The 25,152-nt window shown below is 40.2% G+C and overlaps 1 protein-coding gene across 10 annotated transcripts in view; it reads right to left on the reverse strand.

The window, feature by feature from the left end:
• ZNF438 (zinc finger protein 438) overlaps positions 1–25,152 on the reverse strand; it is a 186,463-nt gene that overhangs the window by 54,646 nt on the left and 106,665 nt on the right. Inside the window, exon 1 of one of the 10 annotated variants that reach the window (XM_029236713.1) lies at positions 12,866–13,169. The exons of the other annotated variants lie outside the window; for them this stretch is intronic. The gene's annotated coding sequence lies outside the window, so the exon portion shown is untranslated. Of the gene's footprint in view, positions 1–12,865; positions 13,170–25,152 lie in introns of those variants that run through there. 10 annotated transcript variants of the gene reach the window in all.

Here is a 25,152-nt window from a genome sequence, read left to right on the forward strand (position 1 = left end):
CCTTCACAGATTTTCTGTAAGATTACTTCAACTTCTAAGGCTCTAACCACAGCCCTAAATTTGTATTTCTAGTTCCCAGGTTCCAGGGTGAAACGTTCTCTGCTTATTACACAGCTCCACTTGGCTACCTGAAACCTAAATGCAGCTCCTGCCTCCTAAGATTAAAAAAAAACTTTTTTCAGATTTATTGAGGTATAATTAATTGACAAATAAAATTGTATACACCGAATGTGTACAATGTGATGACGCGACGTATGCATATTTTGTAAAATGATTACCACAGTCACAGGTCAATCAACATACCCCTCACCTCACAGTTACTTTTTTTTTTCCCCCTGTGGTAAGAACACTTAAAACTGTGGCGAGAACACTTAAGGTCTACTTTCTTGGCAGATTTTAAGAACACAACATAGTATTACTAACTATAATCACCATGCTGTACATTAGACCCCCAGAGCTTATTCATCTATCTTCCCCAGAAACAAGCACTTTGAATTCTTAGAGCTGACTCTTCTTATATTTACACCCCCATTCTGTCACTAACATGCTTATAATCTTACTTCTTGATTGTTCAGTGTTAGGCAGTACCTCCTGGTGTCCCACTGTGAAGGTTGAAGATTTATCTCTATTCTTATCTCTCAATCAACAAAAATCTTGCTTAATAATTTTTCTGAGCACAGAAGTCCAGGTTGAAATTTCCACTGTCTTCCGGTTTCTAGTGTTGCTGTTAAGAAATCCAAAGCTATTTGTGATCCTTTGTATGCAGTCTGTTTTTATTTTTTTCTCTATGGAAACAAGGTTTTGAAATTTCACAGTGAAGTCTCTCAGCCTATTTTCAACCATTTGCCAAGTGTTTGGTGGGCCTTTTCAATCTGGAAACTAGATCCTGGGACATTTTCTTCAATTATTTTTCTAAGATTTCCTAATTTATTTTTCTCTGTTCTTTTCCCCCTGAACTCTTCTTATTCCGATGTTTATCCTCCCTGGACTGTTAACACTTTTTTTCCCCTTTTCACAGGTTTCACCTCTTTTTTTTTTAAGTTTTTTTTTTTTTTTTTTTTTTGTTGTGGGCCTTTTTTTTTAAGTCTTTACTGAATTTGTTACAATATTGCTTCTGTTTTATGTTTTGGTTTTTTGGCTGCCAGGCCTGTGGGATCTTCGCTCCCCAACCAGGGACTGAACCCGCACCCCCTGCACTGGAAGGCGAAGGCTTAACCACTGGACCGCCAGGGAAGTCCCGTGTTTAACCTCTTTTGTTTTTGCCCTTTCTGGAAAAATTCCTTAACTCTATCTCTGAGTTCCACTATCATCTTTACCCAGTAGTCCTGAAAGGGTCTTTTGCATGCAAATCTAACCATTAAAATGTTTTCCTCGTGCTTCAGGTCCATCAGTGGCTCCCTGCTGTCCACGGATGAAGCCCGGCCTCCTCAGCCAGGCACGCAAGGCCTTTAGCGCACTGGCCTGTGTGGCCATCACCACCACATTTAGCAGCTGCATCTCAGAAGGCCGTTCTCATTTGCCTCCACAGCTCTTCATGAACAGCCTTCTCGCCCCTGCCCTGCTCGACAATTCCTACTCAACACCTCTGCAATGTCTACAATTTCTTGGCCCCTTCAAGAAATTTCTACTGATCTGCCCGTTACCTTTCAACACACGTTGACTGGCTCTCTTAGGACACAGCACCTGCTTAAATCTGTCCATTTCCCCCCTTAAATTTGTGAGTTTCCTGATGGCAGGGGCAATGCCATATTTATCTTTATACTTCCAGAACCTAGAAGTACCTGGTTTCTAACAAGGTTTAATAAACGCTTGTTGAATGAATAAATGTCAATAATCCTGTAAAAATAAGAGTGCTAGAAATTATTTAACGATACTTGCATGGTTCCATCTAGTACTTTTCATACCATCTAAATCTTTTATTTTCAATAGATGAGTTTCTAAAATTCTAAGTCATTTTTTAAATGAATAGCGATTTTTGAAATCTGAAGCAGTATCTTATTAATTCTGCCATTACTATACTTCTCTATAACTTAAAGCAACAGATAAGTGACTAAGCTAATTTTTTCAGTAATAAATTTCCTTTGATCTCTGCAGATTGCCTGGTTGTGTTTTTAGGACTGAAGCACTCCTAAAATGACTTAAAAATTATCTTACGTAAATGTAAAAAATGTCCTCGCTTCTTCAGTTTCTCTAGTAGCAGGTGTGGGACTTTTCAGATATATCAACATTGTTTTAAGTGTCATTAACTATCAATAACAAGTCGTAGGAAACAATGATTCCCAAAATTGTCTATAAATGAAGTAATTTGACAAGGCTGCTTTCCTGTTAAAAGGCCTGAGTGCATTTTAGTTAAGTCTAAAAAGACCCAAGATTTAGGCAAGTTTTAACAAACGGGCATTCTTCCATCCCTTATTTATTCAAAGGTAAAAGATAAAGATGTAAGAAAAAAAACATTTGGTTCTTTCTACATCAAACAGAGCATCTTTGGAATTTCCAGCCTGGCTTCTCAATGCTAAAAGGATGGATCCTTCTGGGCTGTGAGGTTACCATCATGATGAAGATGAAAGCATTTCAAAAGAGAATTGCACCATTTGGTAAGAAATGACACTCGACAGTAAAATAAATACTATCAAATAAAGAGGCTGTCACTTACACGTCCACGATATGGAGACACGCTGTGAAATCGGTCAGCATTTTGTTTCCTTCCAGCAGTCTGGTGGCAGTGTTTCTAACCATTTGGGTTTAATTCATTATTTTGAAATGATCGTTTCCACCACTCTTGTCTATCTTTAGTGACAAAATCATCTCCAAACTAAGCAGGTTTACAGGAAACTGATATACTTTGAAGATCATTCTGGATCCCTCACATGCGTTTTCGGCTGCTGAGCACCAGGGAGTTTTGGTCGCCATCACCTCAGGCCACTTGGTGTCCTTTCAACAACTATTTCTACCGCCTGCCTGTCTCTGGGAATTCCACCCTCCCACAGCACTGCCAGGGCGCCCACTCCTCTCAGCTCTGCTCCCATCTCTAGCTCTTTTCTTCTCTACCATTTCTGCCCTGAATTAAAATCCCATCAATTGACTTTACAATGACTGTTCAATTAAAAACAAACAAACAAACAAAACCCCCCTGCTCTGCTCTGTTTCCTGCTAACTTCATCTACGCTCCATAGTTTTTCATGTTCCTGTGAGTGTGTGGACTGCTTCACGAATGACTCTGGTGATGTCTTCCTCTTCTAAAATAAACTTTCACCTTTTCCCTGGAACACCCCAGTCACACGCCTACCTCTGCAGCATCACCTAAATTGTTCTTTTATTTGCCGCCACTGATGGCGTTGGTCTATCGCTTAGGTTACCATACAATGCTTATCTCCGACATGGAAAAAGCGAAGGAAAAATGAACAAGCCTGACTCTCGACCTACACCCCCCCCAGCTCCCGTCTTTAGAGGCAGCGAGTCTTAGCACCTTGGTGGAAATCCTTTCAGCAACAGTCTGTGTGTACGCAAGCTAACGTGTAGAAATATGCTCTATCACCCGTTCTCCCGTCCCCAAATTAGAGCAGATTATACCTGGTGCTCTGTTTTCGCTTAATACATTTTCAGGAGCTCTCCATATCAGCGCTTACGGACCCTCTTCATTCTTTGCAAAGGCTGTAGCGTATTTCGTTGCATGGAGCCGCAGTTTATTAACCAGCCACCTACCGACCGACAGTGAGGCTGTTCTCAGCCTTCTGCTGCTACCCACGGAGCTGCAGTCTGCATCCTTATACTCACAGCCTAGCTGGCACGTGCAAGTCCATCCAAAGGGTGAAGTCAGGGTAAGAAATTTCTGGGTCAACTTAAAATTTTTATGGACACTGCCATACCGTCATTCAAGGAAGCTGTACTGACTTACCCAACGACGTATGAGACTCCTTGCAAAACACTATTTGCCGAATTTGCCACAGGATTAGTTCAACCAACTAATCCAAAAAGTCCAGCTTGCCTAGATATTTTTCTCAACTCTAGTTGAATAGACAAACCTTGCTCTCTGTTGAAATACACAAACCCTGACAATAAAGTGAAAACAAGTTTCACCTCTCAAGGATCTAGAAGAGTGATTGTTTACGGGAAGTCCCTGACGGACTAGAAAAGGGAAAAATAGTCAGTGCTGCCCCAGGTCACCCAAAGGAAGTGGGTGTGCGGGTCAGGGAGCGCGGCCTGCGAGTTGGTGTCAGCGCATTTTTGTTATGAAAATGGAAAGACAAAGTGATTTCCTAATTGAAGCAGACAAGCCAGATAAAGTTATAGGAGGAAAAAAATCCTACGTATTTGAAAAACTGTCCTTTTAAAATTGTTTTTCTTCTCAAGACATCACAGAATGTAACAGGTGTAGTTTAAGAGATAATTTTATAGTGTATAAAGCGTGCTCCTCTGTCTAATATGAAATGGAGTCTTGACTGAGGTGCTACCAGCTGAGGATCTGGTGAACCCAATTAACCCAATTTTTACTTGTCCGTACTAAGTGGTTTATTTTAGATGCACACTGCTCCCCAAATCCTTTAGGGTATGACATGGAAAAACCATAAACAGGCTCTAAAGGTCGTGACATTAATTTTCCTGTCATTCTCATGCTTTAAATAGGCATCAAAAAACTAAAAATTCTTGTCCTCTGGGAAGGAAGGCAAATCTGAAACTAATTATGGTAGTTATTATTGTAATACTATTAAATTAAACGCTGTGACCCCGACTAAATTTATTTTGGTACCTTTTGTTAATGAATAAAACTTCTCGAATATGATTACTGCATCCTCTCATACTGCAAAATGATTCGCCAGAGGGCTACCGGAACTAAGTAACCACTCAATAACCTGAATTCTCATTCACCTAACGCTGAACTGAAAAGTTAAACAAGCACACATGGAATTTTATTGCAGAAAGTTCTGTATCTGCTACAAAGTTTTATTTAAGGAGTAAAATCCTCACATGGGTACAAGACTGAGCCAAGAGTCTTATCTGTCACGGGCAGTTTTCACTTGTTTTCTGTTGTCTCTTTTGTCAACTTAAGGCTTGCTCATGAAGATTCCTATTTATTTATACCTAAAAGAAAATAAAGGCGGGGGGGTGGGGTAGATGTCTCAGTAGCTTCTTTTTTCTGCTTAAGTTTCCAAGACTCAAACTGCTTTCTTTAGGTGTTTGCAGGACAAGATGGTCCAGAGGCAACATTGAAGCTTAAGGATTTCCTGGTAGCTGCCTGACCAACACCTGGGCACCAGGTGGAAGAGGAAGCCACCTGACCTGGTACTTAGGAAGTATTTGCTGTGTGTGTCCACTAGTGACCTGAAATCCGAAATGGTCTCCACAGAGACTCCGTTGGGCTCATTTTAATCCTACAGAGGCTGGAAGAGAGAGGAGGGCTGAAGACAAGGAATGGTAAGTTTGGATGGGTGGGAAGGAGAATCCAGCAAGAAGAAGGGCAGGCAACACCCGCGTGGGTTAAGGAGCAGGGGAAGGATGAATGGGCAGCAATCACAAAAGAAAGAGAAAGCAAGTGGGAGGGAAACAGGCACAATGGCAGCATTATTGTAGAAGGAGAAATGGCTTGTGATAAAAAAAAAAGCACTTAAATTCCAGTTTCTTTAAATATCTTAGAAGATACAGAAAACCAGTTAAGAACCGGCTCTTCCTCTCTCTACTGCAGCCAGAGAGACACCTATAGACTCTGCGCATTGTCGGTGGCCTAAGTAGTCAATAACCATTGGCTGGTTGTTAAATGGTCTTGCTGCTGATCAACTGCAACAGTTTATTAACATTTAAGGTGAGCCAAGTGAAGTTAAATATTTTAAGAGCCATCTTCTACTGCTCTAAATTTGAAAGTCAGGCTTCAAATAAAACTTTCAAATTATCTCTGTTCGTTTAGAAGTGTTAACGGACCATGAGGCATCACCGCATAGGAAAGATGAGAAACAGAAGAATGCGGAAGGAAACAGAGGAACATTTTGTCTCGCAAGCCTTCCTACAATGGTTCATTGTACATACACAGGGATTCCAATGAAAGGATATGATTACCAGTGTTTCCTGATCCTTTGTTTTCATGTGCTTTACCGTGGCCCCCAAATCCATTTCTTTACACTTTATAGATCCACATCTCAAGCTGCCTTTTGGGCTTCATATACATTGTCACATTAGCTGAGGAAGCAACTTTTTAAGCTAGTGCATGATGGTGCAGCCCAGCAGCCAAGAGTTCACTCTGAAGCCGTGTCCAACTATGTCTGTGCAACGGTTTTATGATTATTTAAATATTTCCTTACATTTCGCTCTTATTCTTTTAGAAAAATCAGTGGAGCTCAAAAGATTAAAGGTAAATGTGATTAATAGGACACCAAAAGCATAGGTAACAAGAGTAAAAATAGACAAACTATCATATCAAAATTAAAAGTTTCTGTGCATCGAAGAAAACATTCAACAGAGTGAAAGAGCAGCCTATGGCATGGGAGAAAATATGTGCAATCATTTGTCTAAATAAGGGGTTAATATTCAGAATATATAAAGAACTCTACAACTCAACAACAGCAGCTAAACCAAATAACCCAATTAAAAAATGGGGGGGGCTTCCCTGGTGGCGCAGTGGTTGAGAGTCCACCTGCCGATGCAGGGGACACAGGTTCGTGCCCCGGTCTGGGAAGATCCCACATGCCGTGGAGCGGCTGGGCCCGTGAGCCATGGCCGCTGAGCCTGCGCGTCCGGAGCCTGTGCTCTGCAACGGGAGGGGCCGCAACAGTGAGAGGCCCGTGTACCGCAAAAGAAAAAAAAAAAAAAATGGGTGAAGGAGCTGAATAGACATATGTCCAAAGGAGATACATACAAATGGTCACAAAGCATATGAAAAGATGTTCAATATTACTTATCATTAGAGAAATGCAAATCAAAACCATCATTAGGTATCACCCCACATCCATTAGGATGGCTACTACCAAAAAAAAAAAAAAAAAAAAATTTCAAGTGTCAGCAAAGCTATGGAGAAATTGGAACCTTTCTGTACTGTTGGTGGGAAAGAAAAATGGTACAGTTGCTATAAAAAAACAGTATGGCGGTTCCTCAAAAAATTAAAACTAGAAATTACCATACGATTCAGCAATTTCACTTCTGGGTATATATCCAAAAGAAAAGAAAGCAGATATCGAAGAGATATATGCACACCTATGTTCATAGCAACACTATTTACAGTCGCCCAGAGGTAACCCAAGTTATCTATCAATGGATGAATGGATAAACAAAATGTAGTATATATGCATACAATGGAACAGTGTTCAGCTTTAAAAAGGAAGGAAACTCTGACACCTGCTACAACATGATGAACCTGAGGACATGCTAAGTGAAATAAGTCAGACAAAAAAAGACAAACACTCTGTGATTCTACTTACATGAGGTACCTAGAGTAGTCAAATTCATAGAAACAGAAAGTAGAATGGTGATTGCCAAGGGCTGTGGGGAGGGAAAATGGGGATTTGTTGTTTGATGGGTATAGGGCTGCTGTTTTGCAAGATGAAGAAGTTCTAGAGATTGGTTGTACAAAAAGATGGGAAAGATGATAAATTTTGTTATGCTTTTCTTTACAGTTTTAAAAAGGTAAATGTGATTATACTAGTGATAAGAAGCATAGGTCTTATGACCTACATAAATTTAGGCAAAAAAGGCAATCATTCAGGATATTTTAAGTGGGCAAATCTTTAACCTATATTGGAAGCACAGTGGACTTTAGCCAGGCATATATGTCTTCAATTGTGAAGAAAAATAATAAAATTAAAGAATATTTACGAAGATACAATATTTATACTACACATATATCTATGTGAAAAGAAATGATGTATTAAGGAATTGTATAATGTTTTACTAGTTCTCTGGTGATAGAATCTTCTTATATAGCATTATGCACTTAACTTCTGTGTATGTTATATTTTTCTTTTCTTTTTTTTTTGAATTTTTATTGAAGTATAGTTGCTTTACAATGTTGTGTCAGTGTCTACTGTACAGCAAAATGAATCAGCTGTACACATACATATATCCCTTCCCTTTTGGATCTCCCTCCCATTTAGGACACCACAGTGCATTAGGAGTTCCCTGTGATCTACAGTATGTTCCCATCAGTTGTCTATTTCATACATAGTATCAATAGTGTATATATGTCAGTCCCAAGCTCCCAATTCATCCCACCCGCCCTTTCCCCACTTGGTATCCGTACGCTTGCTCTCTACCTCTGTGTCTCTATTTCTGCTTGGAAAATAAAGTCACCTATACCATTTTTCTGAATTCCACATATATGCGTTAATATACGATATTTGTTTTTCTCTTGCTTACTTACTTCACTCTGTATGACACTCTCTAGGTCCATCCACATCTGTACAAATGACCCAATTTCGTTCCTTTTTATGGCTGAGTAGTATTCCACTGTATATATGTACCACTCTTTATCCATTCATCTGCTGACGGACATTTAGGGTGCTTCCATGTCCTGGCTATTGTAAATAGTGCTGCTATGAACACTGGGGTCCTATACATAGAAAATCCTAAAGATGCCACCAGAACAGTACTAGAGCTAATCAATGAATTTAGTAAAGCTGCAGGATACAAAATTAATACATAGAAACCTCTTACATTCCTATACACTAACAACAAAAAAATCAGAAAGAAGTTAAGGTAACAATCCCATTTACCATTGCAACAAAAAGAATACAATACCTAGGAATAAACCTACCTAAGGAGGCAAAAGACCTGTATACAGAAAACTATGACACTGATGAAAGAAATCAAAGATGACACAAACAGATGGAGAGATATAGCATGTTCTTGGATTGGAAGAATCAATATTGTGAAAATGACTATACTACCCAAAGCAATCTACAGATTCAACGCAATCCCTATCAAACTACCAATGGCATTTTTCACAGATCTGTGTATATTTTGAGGAACATATTTTACACAGAAGTAAATACCGCCTATAAACAGGAAGTCCCAGCCTGGGGCTCCTCAGGCCATATGCATGTCAACATAGCCACTCTGAAGACTGGATCTGGTTTACTTCTTTTTATTTCTCCAAAACATGTATCACCCCATACTCTCTGGTGAGTTTACAAGACAGGCAGGGGTTTCTAGACCATCTCTGTTCATGAGGTACTTTAGTATCAGCAGTTGACAAAAGACCCAGTGTTACAGGGCAAGTGCTTCCCTAACTAACATCTTCTCAGGTCCAGGTTGGCTCAGGTGGAGATGAGTGCCCCCCACCTCAACCCACTGCCCGCTCCCCCAGCCACGCCCCTCCCCTCCCCAGGCTCTGGCACTACCCAAATTAAGCTGCGGGTATGAAGTTAACCCAAGTGGTTCCAGATTAGAATAACCATAGGCATCTCAGAGACTAGCCATAAATCCCTCAGTTAGCTTTGAGATGAAAGCAGCAAGGCCGCCCAAGACCTGGGTCTGTAATCACAACGTTGACAGTGAGACAGCATACGTGGGTGGGTGAGGGCAGGTGGGAGGAGGTGCTCTGGGGCATGTAGGCCTTGTGCGGCTTCTGCTGGGAACATTCAGTTACATTTTAAGGATCTAAAACATTGGCAAAGATTCTACACCTACAGATTATAGCCTCTAAACAATCACACGGCATGAAATCCAAAACTGAAATACAACTAGTGGGAAATCTTTTCTCATTTTGGTATGCAATCTTTTTTTTTTTTTTCTTTTTTGCGGTACGCGGGCCTCTCACTGCTGTGGCTCCTCCCGTTGCGGGGCACAGGCTCCGGACGCGCAGGCTCAGCGGCCACGGCTCACGGGTCCAGCCGCTCCGCGGCATGTGGGATCTTCCCGGACCGGGGCACGAACCCGGGTCCCCTGCATCGGCAGGCGGACCCTCAACCACTGCGCCACCAGGGAAGCCCGTTGGTATGCAATCTTAAACGCTGACATTACAAGATCAATTGGTTGCTGCTGGAAATTCACTAAGCACTCAGACTCTCTATAAATGACTGGGCAGGGGGTTAATTTTAGTCTCACCAAGGGAAGGCATATGAAAGTAAAGGCACGATTTCAACGGATAAGAAACTGCCAGGGTGGCTGCCCCTGGAGAGACCTGGGGCGCACATTCGGGCAGGAGGCTGACTTCCACTGCACGCTCTTCTGTAAACAAACCTTCTGAATATTCTACCTTATGGATGGACTACTTGAAATAACATTCTCAGTGATAAGAACAACAAGAATGAAGCAGATCTGGAGAGGCAGGTGGTCCTCAGTAAACACTGGCAGGGAAAGACATCCAGGAAATAATCTTAAGTGAAGCAAACTGTGGAACAGTGAGTATGCTCTGATGCTATTTGTCTTAAAAAAAAAAAAGTTGTATTTCCAAGAGAAACATCAACATTGTCAGCAGTGGTTACCTTTGGGGCTTGGGTTGGTGAAAATTCCCTCTTTTCTTTGTACATTTTTTGGTGTGTGTGTCTGTGTTTATATATACACCCATACACATAAACACAGTGTATGTGTGTATAAAATATATAACCATCTATTTTTATATTATAAACAAAAACTGTTCCAAAAGAGAGAAAAAAAGAAAACTAGCTGGAATCCACTTTTTTTTTTTTTGCGGTACGCGGGCCTCTCACTGTTGCGGTCTCTCCCGTTGCGGAGCACAGGCTCCGGACGCGCAGGCCCAGCGGCCACGGCTCACAGGCCCAGCCGCTCCATGGCATGTGGGATCCTCCCGGACCGGGGCACGAACCTGTGTCCCCTGCATCGGCAGGCGGACTCTCAACCACTGCGCCACCAGGGAAGCCCTAGAATCCACTTTTAAAACATTCCTGTTCAAGAAGGATAAATGGATATTTTGATTTTCAAGTGCTAATTAACAAACTAAATGGTAGTCTTTTTTCACTTTGTATTTTCCTCATCCCAAATTTACTGTGATCATTACACTTAGTAATTTTCTGTCAAAAACAAATGCACGAGGTTCATCACTCAACCATCTAATGTCTACCAATAAATAGTAATTAGGAAATTGTGCATAGATCAATAAGAGGGACGTTAGATGGAATTTCTTAAAATTCTTATTTCAATACTTTTGCTAAACTCAAAAATAATTTCAGCTTAGTAACAGGCGTTTAGCCGAGAACAGATTTTCAAATACAGAAAAATAAAAAATAAAAAACTCCAAAGGAACAATATATTCTCTGACTTCCCCTGATGAGTTTAGGTTTTCTTAGTTTATCAATCCAGTACACAATTTAATTCTTCTTTCCCAACACTGATGACACTCATGTTAATTTAACATCTATCAACCTGACAAACCCAAAACTCTGCAAGGGCAGGGCCCAGCTCTGTCTCGTTCCCATCGGCCCTGGGGCCTTGCGGGGAGAAGTCGTTCAAAAGCATTTGATGAATATACTTTGAAAGATGTAAACCTAAACCAAAGGAGTCGCAGGATCTACAGACGTTCAAGAGCAAAACATTTCCTAAATAAAGATTATGTAACCAACCAAAACAAAAAAGAGCCACATCATAGTTAAAAATAGCATAAGGAGAGAAGAAAAGGTAATTTGCCTAAATGATCTGTGGGACAAAATCAAGGCATATGCTCTCTAGGCTCAATTGCCAAAAGCCTCCGCAGTCTGGGCTGTCTTAGAAATACCAGGCTCTGAGTCACAAAGCCAAAGCCTTGAGAAAACTAACTACAGGTAACTCCTGAAACGGGATTATAACACCGTACTCTTAAGGTATGTTATCACTGTAAAATTCATCTTCTTAGCGCACTGTTTCAGAATTCTATTTCAAGAATCTTTAAAAAAGAATTATGGGATGGCAAATACCCTTAAACACACACACACACACACACACACACACACACACAAAATTGAACTTTTGTTCTGACAATTCTTGAGAGGAATCCAAATCTTAATACTCTTTACTGAAGAAGTATGTTTTTTGGCATGTCTGCACTTACACAATCTACTACAGTTGAATTAAGTCTACTCATGAACTTGTATGTCAGGTTCAACAGAATTTTACAATGCTTTACAATGGTGTGTTAGAATTTTAACCAAGGTGGAAAATTATACTTTTTCTAAATCAAAACAAAACAAAACAAAAGTGTTCTGGACACAAGGATAACTGAAGTCATATGCTTTCTTATGCAAGCTTACATCTTTTGTCAAAGCAGGACAGTTCATTCATTCAGTCAATATAACTAATAGAACACGTTTTGTGTAATGGGCCATTCAGCATATATTTTCAGTTTTATGGGCCCTATGGTCTCTGTACAGCTACTCCTTTCTGCTGGTGTACCGTGAAAGCAGCCAGAGACAATATGCATGAATAAACATGGCTGTGTACCAATAAACTTTTTAATTTATGGACAAAGACACTTGAATTTTATGTAATTTTCATGTGTCACAAAATATTACCTTCTTTGGATGTTCCCTCAATGATTTAGAAATGTAAAAACATTCTTAGCTTGCAAGCTGTATAAAAACAGGCCCAATTTGGCCTGTAAGCCATAGTTTGCTAACTCCTGGCCTAAACCAACTCTTTAGGAAACCTGGTTTCCACCACTTACTAGCCGTGTAACCTTGTCTTTGCTCCACCAAAAAAGCCCAAACAACAAACAAAATCAACAAAAACGACCACCATAACTGAGTTATAACATCTTAATTTTCGGGTGAGAGTTAATATTTTATCTTTATTTGTTTATTTAATTTATATTTAATTTACTATTTTATTTATTTTATATTTTAGCAATATAACAACAGCGGCAGCAACTAACATTTATTTGGAGCTTACTATCTTCCAAACAGTGTTCTAGCCATTTTAAATGTGTGCTAATTTATTTAATTCTCACCGCAACCTTGGGATGGGTATTTTATGATCACCCTTTCACATATAAGGAATTAGGCACAGAGAGGTTAAGTAACTTATCTAAGCTCTCACAGCTAGTAAAATGGTGGAGCTGAGGTCTGAAGACAGGTACTAGGTTCTGCTTTTAACCACAACTGCCTCTAACCTCCAAATTTCCCTGTTCTTTTCTTTCTTTTTTTTTTTGCTGTGTTGGGTCTCCGTTGCTGCACACAGGCTTTCTCTAGTTGCAGCAAGCGGGGGCTACTCTTCGTTGCTGTGTGCGGGCTTCTCACTACGGTGGCTTCTCACTACGGTGGCTTCTCACTACAGTGGCTTCTCTTGTTGCGGAGCACGGGCTCTAGGCGCGTGGGCTTCAGTAGTCGTGGTACACGGGCTCAGCAGTTGTGGCGCAGAGACTCCAGAGCGCAGCCTCAGTAGTTGTGGCACACGGGCTTGGTCGCTCCGTGGCATGTGGGATCTTCCCGGACCAGGGCTCGAACCTGTGTCCCCTGTATTGGCAGGCTGATTCTCAACCACTGCGCCACCAAGGAAGCCCTCCCTGTTCTTAAAGTCCCCATTTCTTTTTTTTTTTAACATCTTTATTGGAGTATAATTGCTTTACAATGGTGTGTTAGTTTCTGCTTTATAACAAATTGAGTCTGTTATACATATACATATGTCCCCATATCTCTTCCCTCTTGCGTCTCCCTCCCTCCCACCCTCCCTATCCCAGCCCTCTAGGTGGTCACAAAGCACCAAGCTGATCTCCCTGTGCTACGCGGCTGCTTCCCACTAGCTATCTATTTTACGTTTGGTAGTGTATATATGTCCATGCTACTCTCTCACTTTGTCCCAGCTTGCCCTTTCCCCTAACCGTATCCTCAAGTCCATTCTCTAGTAGGTCTGCATTTAAAGTCCCCATTTCAAAGGACAATTCTCAGAAATTAAAATGCACAATAGAATAAGCATGTACAGTTAATGCTTACCAGTAAAGAGCTAATCCTTAGATTGAGCCTATACTGCTAGTTACAAAAAAGGAAACTTGATTCAAATGGATGCAAGCTTCAGTGTTCTCGTGGAAAAATTATGAACAATAGTCTGACTCCCTCCTGTGTGTGTTGGCCCATGAGAACAAACATTAGTGAAAATGCCTCAGAAGAGGCCTGCAAAAGGCAGGTCACTAAGACTTTCTCTAAATGACTCTTTATTCCCCTAATTTAAATTTGCCTCCTGCTTTGCTGTACACAGTGGCATTTATAGATTTATAAGGTTTGTCTATTACTGGTAGATTAGCAATAAACACTGTAAGCAGAAGGGCCTTCCTTGTAACAGTTACGGCAAAACTTAACCTAAATCACAGCCTATTGGCATGATCTATTTTCTTCGTCAGGTCTTTACCCATCTGTTGGCTCTGTATGTTGACGTTCCAAATGCAAGTGGATACCCAAATAACTAACTCTTCAAAGGTCATTTGAAAAAAATTTTAGGGTATAAAGTTTATTTCCGTGTAGTCTTAAATTGCCAAAGTGGCTTTTAGAAATTATAATAAACTGTTATTGCTCCATATAACTGCAGAATAAAAACATCTCTGAAGAGCCTGACACTGTAAGACTTTGGCTGGCCAAGGAAATAAGAATTGCTAAAACTGGATTCATTTCAGTTATTCCTCATTAGAAGGTAGTTACTTGCCAGAAAATTATTTCAGAGTCTATTTTCAATACTTACATCAAAATGAGGAAATTTAAATGACAGATGATCTCTACAGCAAGGCCAAGTACATTATAAGACCCTGAAGATGCAGGCTAGGCCAAAAGAGGCTCCAAGACCAAAAGAGCCTCCAAGACCGAAATGCATCTGGCAAATACTAAAAAATGTATCTGGTTTTCTCAAAAAAATTTTTAACTCTCCCCAAATATTTGCTATCAGCAAATTGCATAGCTCTACATAATGTGTGACTGCCTTGGTAAGAAAGAACTAGTTCTCAAAAGAAAAAAAAAACAACAAATATTCATGTTACTTGAAGTTGTCCATACAAAGTGTGACTGAGGAAAATCTTTGGCTCAGAAATGACCCTCTGACCTGCTCACTTTCAAAAGCCCAGCATCCAGGAGCCATGCCTTACACACCCTCCCTCACTTCCCATCTCTAGGCCTTCACCAGATCGTGCCAATTTTATCTCTTAGAAAGCCCTCAGATACGTCCATTTCTTCTCAGTTCCACTGCCAATTACCTGGCTCCAGGTGTGCTCTACCATCCCCTGAGAGACCACTGAAGACCCTTCTACCTGCTTCCACGCCTGCTCCTGCAACCGACACGGCCACAGTGATGCTCTCGTAGCACACAGCGTGCGGTGCGGTCCAGAATCAAAGCCACTACGAGCCGTAACGCGCCCACGAGGCTCTGCACAGTCCGGCCTCGGTCCGCTTCTGTGTCTCCTCCTGCACCCCTCACCCCCACTCTCTGTGCCCAGCCACACTGGCCTTCCTCCAACCCCCAGAACATACCGTGGCTCTGTCGTCCAGACTGCCTACATGCTGGTCCCCCTCCCTGTGACGCCTCTTTTCTTCGCGATAACCTGAATCCATCCTTCAGATCTCAAGGCTGTATCACTTCCTTAGGAGGATCGTCTTTTGACCTCGTCTGGCTGAGATACCCCTGTTAATAGTGAACAGGTATCTTTTTCCCTCAGATCACTGACCACAATTGTAATTATACTTAGATCATGTCTAGTACCCCGGACTGGGGGTACTACCCCCAACAGACTAGCAGCTCTAGAAGGCAGGGTTCACACCCTTTGTGTTCATATGGTACCCAAAGCATCTGGGGCACAATAACAGAGTACCCGGGAGGGGCTCAGTTAAGACTTATTTATTTATATTTGTGATACAATTCACATACCATAAAATTCACCCTTTCAAAGTGTACATTTCAGTGGTTTTTGGTATATTCACAAAGTTGTACAACTCTCACCACCATCTAATACCAAAATGTCCCATCACTCTACCCCACTGCCTTTCCCCGGAAATCACTGATTTACTTTCCGTCTCCATGGATTTGCTTAGTCTGGAAATTTCATATAAATAAAACCATTTAACATGTGGCCTTTAAAAGAAAGAAGCAGGGGGGCTTCCCTGGTGGCGCAGTGGTTGAGAGTCCGCCTGCCGATGCAGGGGACACGGGTTCGTGCCCCGGTCCGGGAAGATCCCGCATGCCGCGGAGCGCCTGGGCCCGTGAGCCATGGCCGCTGAGCCTGCGCGTCCGGAGCCTGTGCTCCACAACGGGAGAGGCCACAGCAGTGAGAGGCCCGAGTACCGCAAAAAAAAAAAAGAAGCAGGCATTTATAGCTATAAGTTTCCCTCTAATTTCTTTCGTTGCGTCCTGTAAATTTTGGCATGTTGTATTTTAAGTTACTTTAGATCAAGGCATTTTCTAATTTCTCTTGTGATTTCTTCTTTAACCCACTGGCTATCTAGGAGTATGCTGTTTAACTTTCACATAATTGTGAATTTCCCAAATTTCCTTCTGCTACTTATTTCTAATTGCATTCTACTGTGGTCAGAGAACATACTTTGTATGTTTTCGATCCTTTTTACATGTATTGAGGCTTGTTTCATGGCCTAACGGGAAGTCTGTCAAGGAGATGGAGCCACGTGCATTGGAAAGAATGTGTACTCTACTTGTGTTGAGTGGAGTGCTCTATACATGGCACTTAGGTCTAGTTGGTTTACCTTTCTAAGTGTTCACCATTCCACTTCGTATCACCCTAATGGTAAGAGGTCCACACGGTGAAGTCTTTACTTCGGATTTGCCCTTAAATACATTTATTCTGAAGAACTCTAAGGAGAGCAGAGTAGGAAATAAATGTAGCTGTTCTACCTTTCCTGATTAATATCATATCTATCTCATGGCCATGGTGTAAAAGAAAAGATTTTTAAAAACCCTGCAAATAAAAAAATCAGTACAAGTGCAGTGAGATGTGAAATGCTATTTTAAACAACTAATACTGAAAGTTAGTTGCCCAAGCACTTTCTGAAAGAAAGACCATATTTTGCCTGATATAGCAAAACTAAATTTCTCAATACAGGAACTTCATTTATGAACTATACTCTGGAAGTAGCATCCATTGCAGACTTTTCAAAAGTAGGCCTTATGAGGCAAATATGGAAATTATGGTACACCAGCGTGCAAACATTTTCTAATAAAATCTTTGCATTATTCTTATATAAGGTTTGCAGTTATTTCTCTCAAAATGTGTAGAAGATAAAATTTGCTGATTTTCTTCAACATACTCAGGAAACATAACTGGATTTTCAAACTCGAGAGAAAAATGCAAAACAATGTCACTGGTATGGCATGAAGGTTACATCTACATTTACTGAAAAAAAAAGACACAGTATTTAGGATCTTAAGCAAAATCCATAAAAATATTTACCTTATTCTACTGTATAATATAAAAGCTTACCACTTTAGTAAAGTACTAAGATTTCTCAGTGTATATGTATGTGAACATGACCTAAACAGTGACTACTGAATTATATGAAGTTACAAATCCAAAGACATGGTTAAGTTTTGGTTCTGGTTATCACATAATCAGCACTCAGTAACTCACACAAAGTACCCATGAGCTGCTTCTAAATCACTGACATCTTTACGTGGGCAACAGGAAAATTCGACTCCAAAAATACAACACAAGTTTCTAACTGACTAAACTGCAGAGTTCCTGGCTCTGGGCTGAGATTTTATATTTCCAAAAAAACAGAACTCAAACACCTGAAATGATAAATCTCAGAAAATTACGTTTTACTCTAATTTGCTTTTCCTGGTCCTACTCACTCTCCTTCATTTTCACCCTGAACACCTACCTTTAGAGCCTTGTCCTCTCACTGAAAGTAATAAAAGCATTTTACTTCTTAATACTGCATGGTGAATCATTTCCAGACTTACAAGTTTCAAGGTAGTGTTAGTAAGAGAAGGGTGCTTTCCATCCCCAAGTAATGACATTAACTGTACGATCTAACTACGTGTGAGAAAGTTAAGTATCGTAAAGGCATTTTAGAAGGAGCTGTGGCTTATGCAGTCATGGTAACCACCATGAAACACTGGCCTGAATCTAAAAATGCATTTGTCATGCTGGTACGTCATGCCTTCTTCCAATTTTGATAACCATGTCCGAATATATCCACACAACTATGGTACACATAGATGGCAGTGATAATGATAGGGATGCAAAGAGATTTCTGAAACTGTCTTCATGACCAGAATTAAGGGTAATAGCGGGTACACTTATTCTTATTCACAGTGTGCCTGGCTAGAGCTTCTTTCACATTGGTTCCTGAGGCTCCCAAGCTCAACTGAGCACCTCTGGAGAAGTGAGGTCCTGGAGGGCTCTGCATCCTCCCCAGGCCTGGATGCAGAAAGACTTAAGAGCACGGTTACCACATGTGAAAGTGGGGAAGAAGATTCAGCTGAGGCTATTCCTTCTTCATACCCTCTTTTCTCTTAGCTGTCATGAACCAGAAGCCCCTGGTTTTTTCCTGCTGCCTTTCCGGCCATCCTTGGCCATTAAGTCTTGGAGCTCCTCAAGGTAAACATTGGGTCTCACTTTATAGTCCATCCCTAGGAGATCTCATCCACATCTACAGCTTTATTTATCACATTAACAAACACAGGCACAAGGGTAAGGAGAGTTACTTGTATAATAATAGGCTGTATGAAAAGAGCTAGTTGGGTTACATGAAAAGTAGATCTTGAAATGCACATGAGCTATAGGCTACATGAAAGAAAAAAAAAAAACTAAACAGTAAATCTGCTGGAATCAAAACAAGGACCTGTCTTGCATGGTATCAGCTACTGTCTTTTCTCCAAACTCGCCAATTTTTATTAGAATGAGTTATTGTTAGAAAATAGCATGATTTTTCCTACTGGAAATGTGTGTACAGATGGCAAAGCATCTACTCTTAGTACTTTAAGACGCAGACAAGTCCAATCGAAATGACTGAAAGGCTACTAAAAACTTACCTGGAATTTTAATTGATAGGTTAATAGTAACATATCTTAAACCACTTTTAAACTGATATTTTAATTATCTCATATTTTATGTGTGTGTACATGTGAAGACTAAAAATCAAAATAGATTTTGATGGAATGCCACTCAATGATGAAAAGGAACAAACTACTGATACACACAAGAAAATGGATGAATCTGAAGGGAATTACGCTAAATGAAAAAGTCAACACTAAAGATTATATACTCTAAGATTCCACTTATATAACATTATTGAAATGATAAAATTATAGAAACAGAGGACAGATCAGTGGTTGCCAGGGGTCAGGGCTGGCAAGTGGGGGAGGTAGGTGAGTATAGTTATAAAATGGCAACTTGAGAAATCCTTGTGATGGAACTGCTCTGTATCTCGACTACGGTAGACACAAGAAGCTATACATGTGATAACAAGTGCACCGGAACTAAATACATACATCCACAAATGAGTTCAAGTAAAACTAGGAAAATCTGAATAGGATCCGCATTGTAACAATGTTAGTATCCTGGAAGTTACATTTGGGGGAAACTATGTAAAGGGTACACGGGTTATTTCTTTTAACTGCATGTGAACTTACAATTATCCCCAATTTACAATTTAATAACAACAAAAAAAACAGCTTTAAGGTGCTTACAGCACACTCACAAAGATAGTTTAGATTATCCATCCCTGACTACGGAATTCTAATTTTTTAAAGCAGTTTTCCTCCAGTTCATCCACATTCCATGCTGTTGATGTCAGCCCATGAAGAAAGGCAGATTTAGGTCGACAAAAGGAGAAATGTCTTGAGGTTATAAAGAACACAATAAAAACGTATTAATATTTTAAAAAGTAGATCTTGAAATGCACTTGAAAGTTTGAGATCATAATGACATAAATAAGCATTTATGACCTAAGAAAAACTGCCTCCTTTGGTACTTTGAAGTATTATAAAAAATCACACAGAATTAAATTACAAAGCTAACACACTTGTTTACGCAGCTGGTCTTTTTTAAAATTGAGGAACTTTAAACCTACAATTCTAATAGGCTTATTGGTGACACCCCAATCCTTTGAAAAATAAATGAAATATCATAAATCATCTGACAGTTCTTAAGCTTAGATTTTTATCATCACTCAGACACTTTAACAATAAAAAGCAATATGAAAGGATAGGATCTTGTTTATGTGGCCTATAAAGTTTAAGACAGAAAATAAATCATACTATTAAATGTCATTTAGAACTCTAACTTCAATACTTAGGATTGAATTGGCATAATATTCTTGGTAATTCCTATGAGAATTCATACAAGTAGGGTAGCTTTCCTTACAAAATATTTCAGAACTCTGGCATTTCCTGTGATAAATGAAGCAATAAAGCTTTGGAATTGCAATTGGGTATATTTAAGCACTTCATATAGGCAACAGGACTGCCATCTTGCTGGATACCTAGCACTATGAATTTATTATTTGACATTCAAAGGAATGTTTGAATACTTATAAAAAGTCAAGGAGTGGGGTAAGCCCTTTTCATTTTAAGCTACGAATTTAGGACCACATTATAGCTACAGAGTTCAATCTTTATTTTCTGGCGAGTTCATTTAATGAAAATTACTCACAAATTTTGCAGATGTTAAAATGAAAAATCCATAAATACCTTGAAACTGCTTAAGATTCAACAGAAGAGCAGTAAGAGTTAAGTGTTAGCCACAGCGTCCTGAGAATTTTTACCATAGTTAAGTTTCAAGAAGATAAATTACGGGAGACATTCTCCGTGACCCGACTGTAAGATAACTTTAATGGCTGGTCAATGACCAGTCCAAGTGACATCCCAATTCTTAAAAGTGTGCCTTCAGACGTCCCCTGGACTAGCATTAGGGGACTGAGGTCAAAGCTGGGCCTATGTAAGACTGTAGCCATCTTCGATTTCAGTCGTTTTTCAAATTCATTTTAGGATACAGCTACGGAAACCTTAGTCTCCAAATAAAGGCTTAACCAATGTCACATCCCTATCAGGCCGTGTACAGGCATTTAGTAAACATTTGAATAAATGACTGAACTAATGATATCAGAAAGCCAACTTCTTATATCCTGCATATCATATTGTTGCTAATAAAGAACTCTTAAAGATTAAATTTAAAATGTACGTTATCTTTCATGAAATTATTACTAAATATTGAATATGTACCAAACAATATTTTTGCATATGTGTGAGTTATAATGAAAAATAATAACATGAACACCTGTCTTCCTACTGTGGAGATTAGGGAATAGAACATTGCCAGTCACTCCAAAGTCGTCTTTGTGGTCTTTCTTTCCCATTCCAATTCCACTCCTTCTTGCCATGCCTTCTCCCCAAACACCTTGAATTTTTTCCCTCACTTTCCTTTATAGTGTTAGCATATGTATCCCTAATCAAATCAAGAATCGAATCTTAAATTCTGTAAGATTTGGGATGGAATTATATTGGTTGGAATCATACTGGAAGCATTCTTATACATTCCTAAGGTTCACCTGTAGTGGTATGTTTCAACACGGCACAATTTATGGCTTCTCTTGTTGATGGCTACCTGAGTTCTTTCTGGTTTTCTGGAACACTGTCATACGCGTTTCTCCGTGTATGTTTGCAGGAGCTCCTGTCTCTCGGAGTGGAACTGCTGGGCTGGTATATGCACAAGTTGCTAGATAATGACAAAAGTTTTTCAAGGTCGATCCAACTGACATCACCACTAGTGAGGGTCAGGGGGGTCAGGGTGCCCCACTGCATTGCCAGTCTGCTGGATATAAAATAGTACCTCCTTGAGATATTTTTTTAAGCTTTTTTTTCCTCTTTTGGAGTGAAACTTACATACAATGACACGCACAAATCGTAAGTGGACCATCCCATGAGTTTTAAACAAATGCATATACCTTGTAACCCACACCATAAGCACACCTCAAAAAAAGTGCCTTCGTGATCCTTCCCAGTCATCCGCTGCTCCATCCCCTAGAGGCGACCACGCTTCGGATTCTTTTCTCTCACAGACAAATCTTGCTTGTTCTAAAACTTCACAGAAATGGAGAATCGCACGATGTATTCTTTTGGATGAGGCTTCTCTCAGTTAGTATGATGGGATTCAGCCATGTTGTTGCTGGTATCAGTGCTGTTTCTTTCTCTCAGAGTAGTACTCTATGTTATGAACACACCAGTCTGTTTATCCGTTCTCTTACTGAGACACCTGGGCTGCTTCTAGTTTTTGGCTATTATGAATGAAGTCACATATCCATATGCTATGTACTTCTTGTCTACATCTTATTTTGTGGACTTATATTTTCATTTTTCTTGGGTAGATACCTAGGAGTAGAATTGCTGGGTCACCAGGTGAGTGTATGTTTAGCTTTATAAGGAAACTTCCAGATCTTTTTCCTGAGAGGTTGCACCGTTCAGGCCTCTCACACAATATGTAAGAGTTCCAGTTGCTCTACATCCCTAACATTCGGTGTTACCAAGCTGTTTAATTTTAGCCATTCTGGCGGGTGTCTCACTACCGCTTTAGCTTGCATTTCCCCAGTGACTGATGATGCTGAACACAGGCTTCCTGGCCATTCAAATACCTTCTGTGGTGGAGTGCTGTTCTTATAAAGTGTCTTTTCAAATCATTTGGCCCCTATCCCCACTTTGTGTTTTTGTTATGGAGTGGTATAAATTCATTATCTACGTAGCCCTTTGACAAATACAGGTTTTGTGAGTATTTTTTCCCAGTCTGTGGCTCATCTTTTTGCTTTCTTAGTGGTGTCTTTTGATGACCACAAGTTTGTTTTTTTAAATTCTGATAAAATCTAAGTTATATATTTTTTTCTTATGGTTATTGCTTTCTACATTTAAATCTTTGCCTACCTCCAAATCATGAAGATATTCTCTGATGTGTTTTTCTAAAAGCCTTAATGGTTCTAGCTTTTACATTTAAGTAATATGATCCATCTCAAATTAATCTTTGTGCACGGTGCAAGGTAGGAATTGAGATTTCTTTTCTTCCATACGGATATCCAGTTATTCCAGCACCACTTACTGAAAACCTTTCCTCTCCCCACTTGGTTGCTTTGGGTCTTGGTTGGAAATCCAACGACCATATAACTGTGGGTCTCTTCCGGCCTCTCTATTCGGTTGCATCCATCGGCTTGTTGATCTTTACGGCAGCACCACACTATCTTGGTTACTGTAGTTTATGGTTAGGTTATGAAGTCAACTCCTCCAGCTATGATTTTGAGATTGTTCTGGATAGTCTCAGTCTTTTACATTTCCATATAACTTTTAGAATCAGCTTGCCAATTAAAAAAAAAAAAGCCTGTGGGATTATGATAGGGATTAAGTTGAATCTATAGGTCAATTTGGGGAGAACTGTCATCTAATTGAGTCTTCCAATCCACGAACATGCCATCCTTCTTCATTTATTCAAGTCTGCTTTAATTTTTCTCAATAATGTTTTATTGTTTCCAATGTAGAAATTTTTGCATGACTCTTGTTAATTTTATTCTTAGATGTTGTACTTTTATTAAAAATGGGAAATAGGCATATTATTGATAACCTCGATTCAAAATAGGGCTGCTCCATCATACACACTCTTTTTGGAAATACTAAATACATCAAAATTCTGAGTAATTTTGTTTAATAAACAAACGAATGCATAAACATAGTATGTTCTGAATAGTAAGCAAGACAAGAATTTCTAAAAATGGGACAAGGACTCCACAACTTGACAGTAAAAAAACGAATGGATATAATCCAAGAGCATACATGCTGGAAATGGGATCAGGAAGTTTCTTTAATCCACTCACTTTAAGCACATCCTGTGATGGGGCAAGAAGGGGGTTAAATATATGACCACTTCTATCTGAAGCTGCATTGATCTTCTAAGGATGGGACTCTTGGTACCTCACTGTTCCAAAGCCAACTCTTTTTTGACTTCTGGCCCCCATAGTCATAACCAAGGGTTTCAAGAAGAGTAGAGCAAGAAGTATTTAGCTTCGACTTCTGAGCAGACACAACACAAGCCCTTTGTCCTCTGCTAAAGACAGGCCTGTATCCCAAAGCTCGTAGGTTTCCCATGTGGCCTCCTTTCTACTGCAACTTGTTTCACTCCTTTCACCTCACTGTTGTCCTCTTCCTCATTCTCTGCTTCTTCCTGGTATCACTAATTTCATTTTCCATCTTCACTGTCTGATTTTTCAGACGTCTGTATTTATCAGGATCTGGGAGTGAATGGATCAAATCCTTCATCACACACCACACCCAGCCCTAAAAGGCACCATCCCTCCCTTCATCTTTGGCCTCTGCTTGCCTCTTGCTGGCTTCTCTTTTGGTTTCACTTTTTAGAAGTCTTTTCTCCACATGCTTTGCCTTAACTTTCTTCCCCTGCTCTTCTTGATCAAATGTACCCTCTTCCTGAAGCCTATCTTCTGCTTTATCAGGGCTGATACTACCATGATCGTCTTCCTTAGTATCCTTCACAGTGGATTCCTACATTGGCGGCCACTGGTGAACCAACTTCCCTTCATCAGTCGTGTTATTTTCTTATGCACTTAAAGTGTTTCATTACTATTTTGTCTCTGCGATTTCCTTGATTTTTTGCACCTCATCAGTACTAGGAGCAGACTGAGTCTGAGGCCCTTTCGGTTTGACCATCTTTGCTTCCATGTTTCCCCTCATCTGCCTCCCTTCCTCTCCCTCCTCTTCTTTATTAATACCATTGGCCAGCTTGTACTCTTCCTCTCCTGCTTCTGGCCTTTTTCTACCTTACTTAATGATGGACATTTTCTCACTGAAATAAGCTCTAGATTCTTCCACTTAGTCCTGGGTGAGGGATAGAGCCTTAAGCTCATTAACAACTCTTTGGTCAGCTGTTCCTACACTTTCTGAAGGAATCTTATCCAAGGAGTTGCTTATAGTAAGAACAAGAAATATAGCCTATTTGGGTAAACGTAACTTGTTCAAATCAAATACTCTTTCATCCTTCATCAGATATACTTACATATGTAAGAAACAAAATACCAGCTTCCCTGGTGGTGCAGTGGTTGAGAGTCCGCCTGCCGATGCAGGGGACAGGGGTTCGTGTCCCGGTCCGGGAAGATCCCACATGTCGCGGAGCGGCTGGGCCCGTGAGCCATGGCCGCTGAGCCTGCGCGTCCGGAGCCTGTGCTCCGCAACGGGAGAGGCCACAACAGTGAGAGGCCCGCGTACCGCAAAAAAAAAAGAAACAAACAAAATACCTTTGACCTCTTTCTTTTCATTGTTGATCTT

This window comes from Monodon monoceros, unplaced genomic scaffold (genome assembly GCF_005190385.1).
Source record: "Monodon monoceros isolate NGI ecotype Baffin Bay Population unplaced genomic scaffold, NGI_Narwhal_1 Super_Scaffold_21, whole genome shotgun sequence".
In the NCBI taxonomy this organism is placed as follows: Eukaryota; Metazoa; Chordata; class Mammalia; order Artiodactyla; family Monodontidae; genus Monodon; species Monodon monoceros.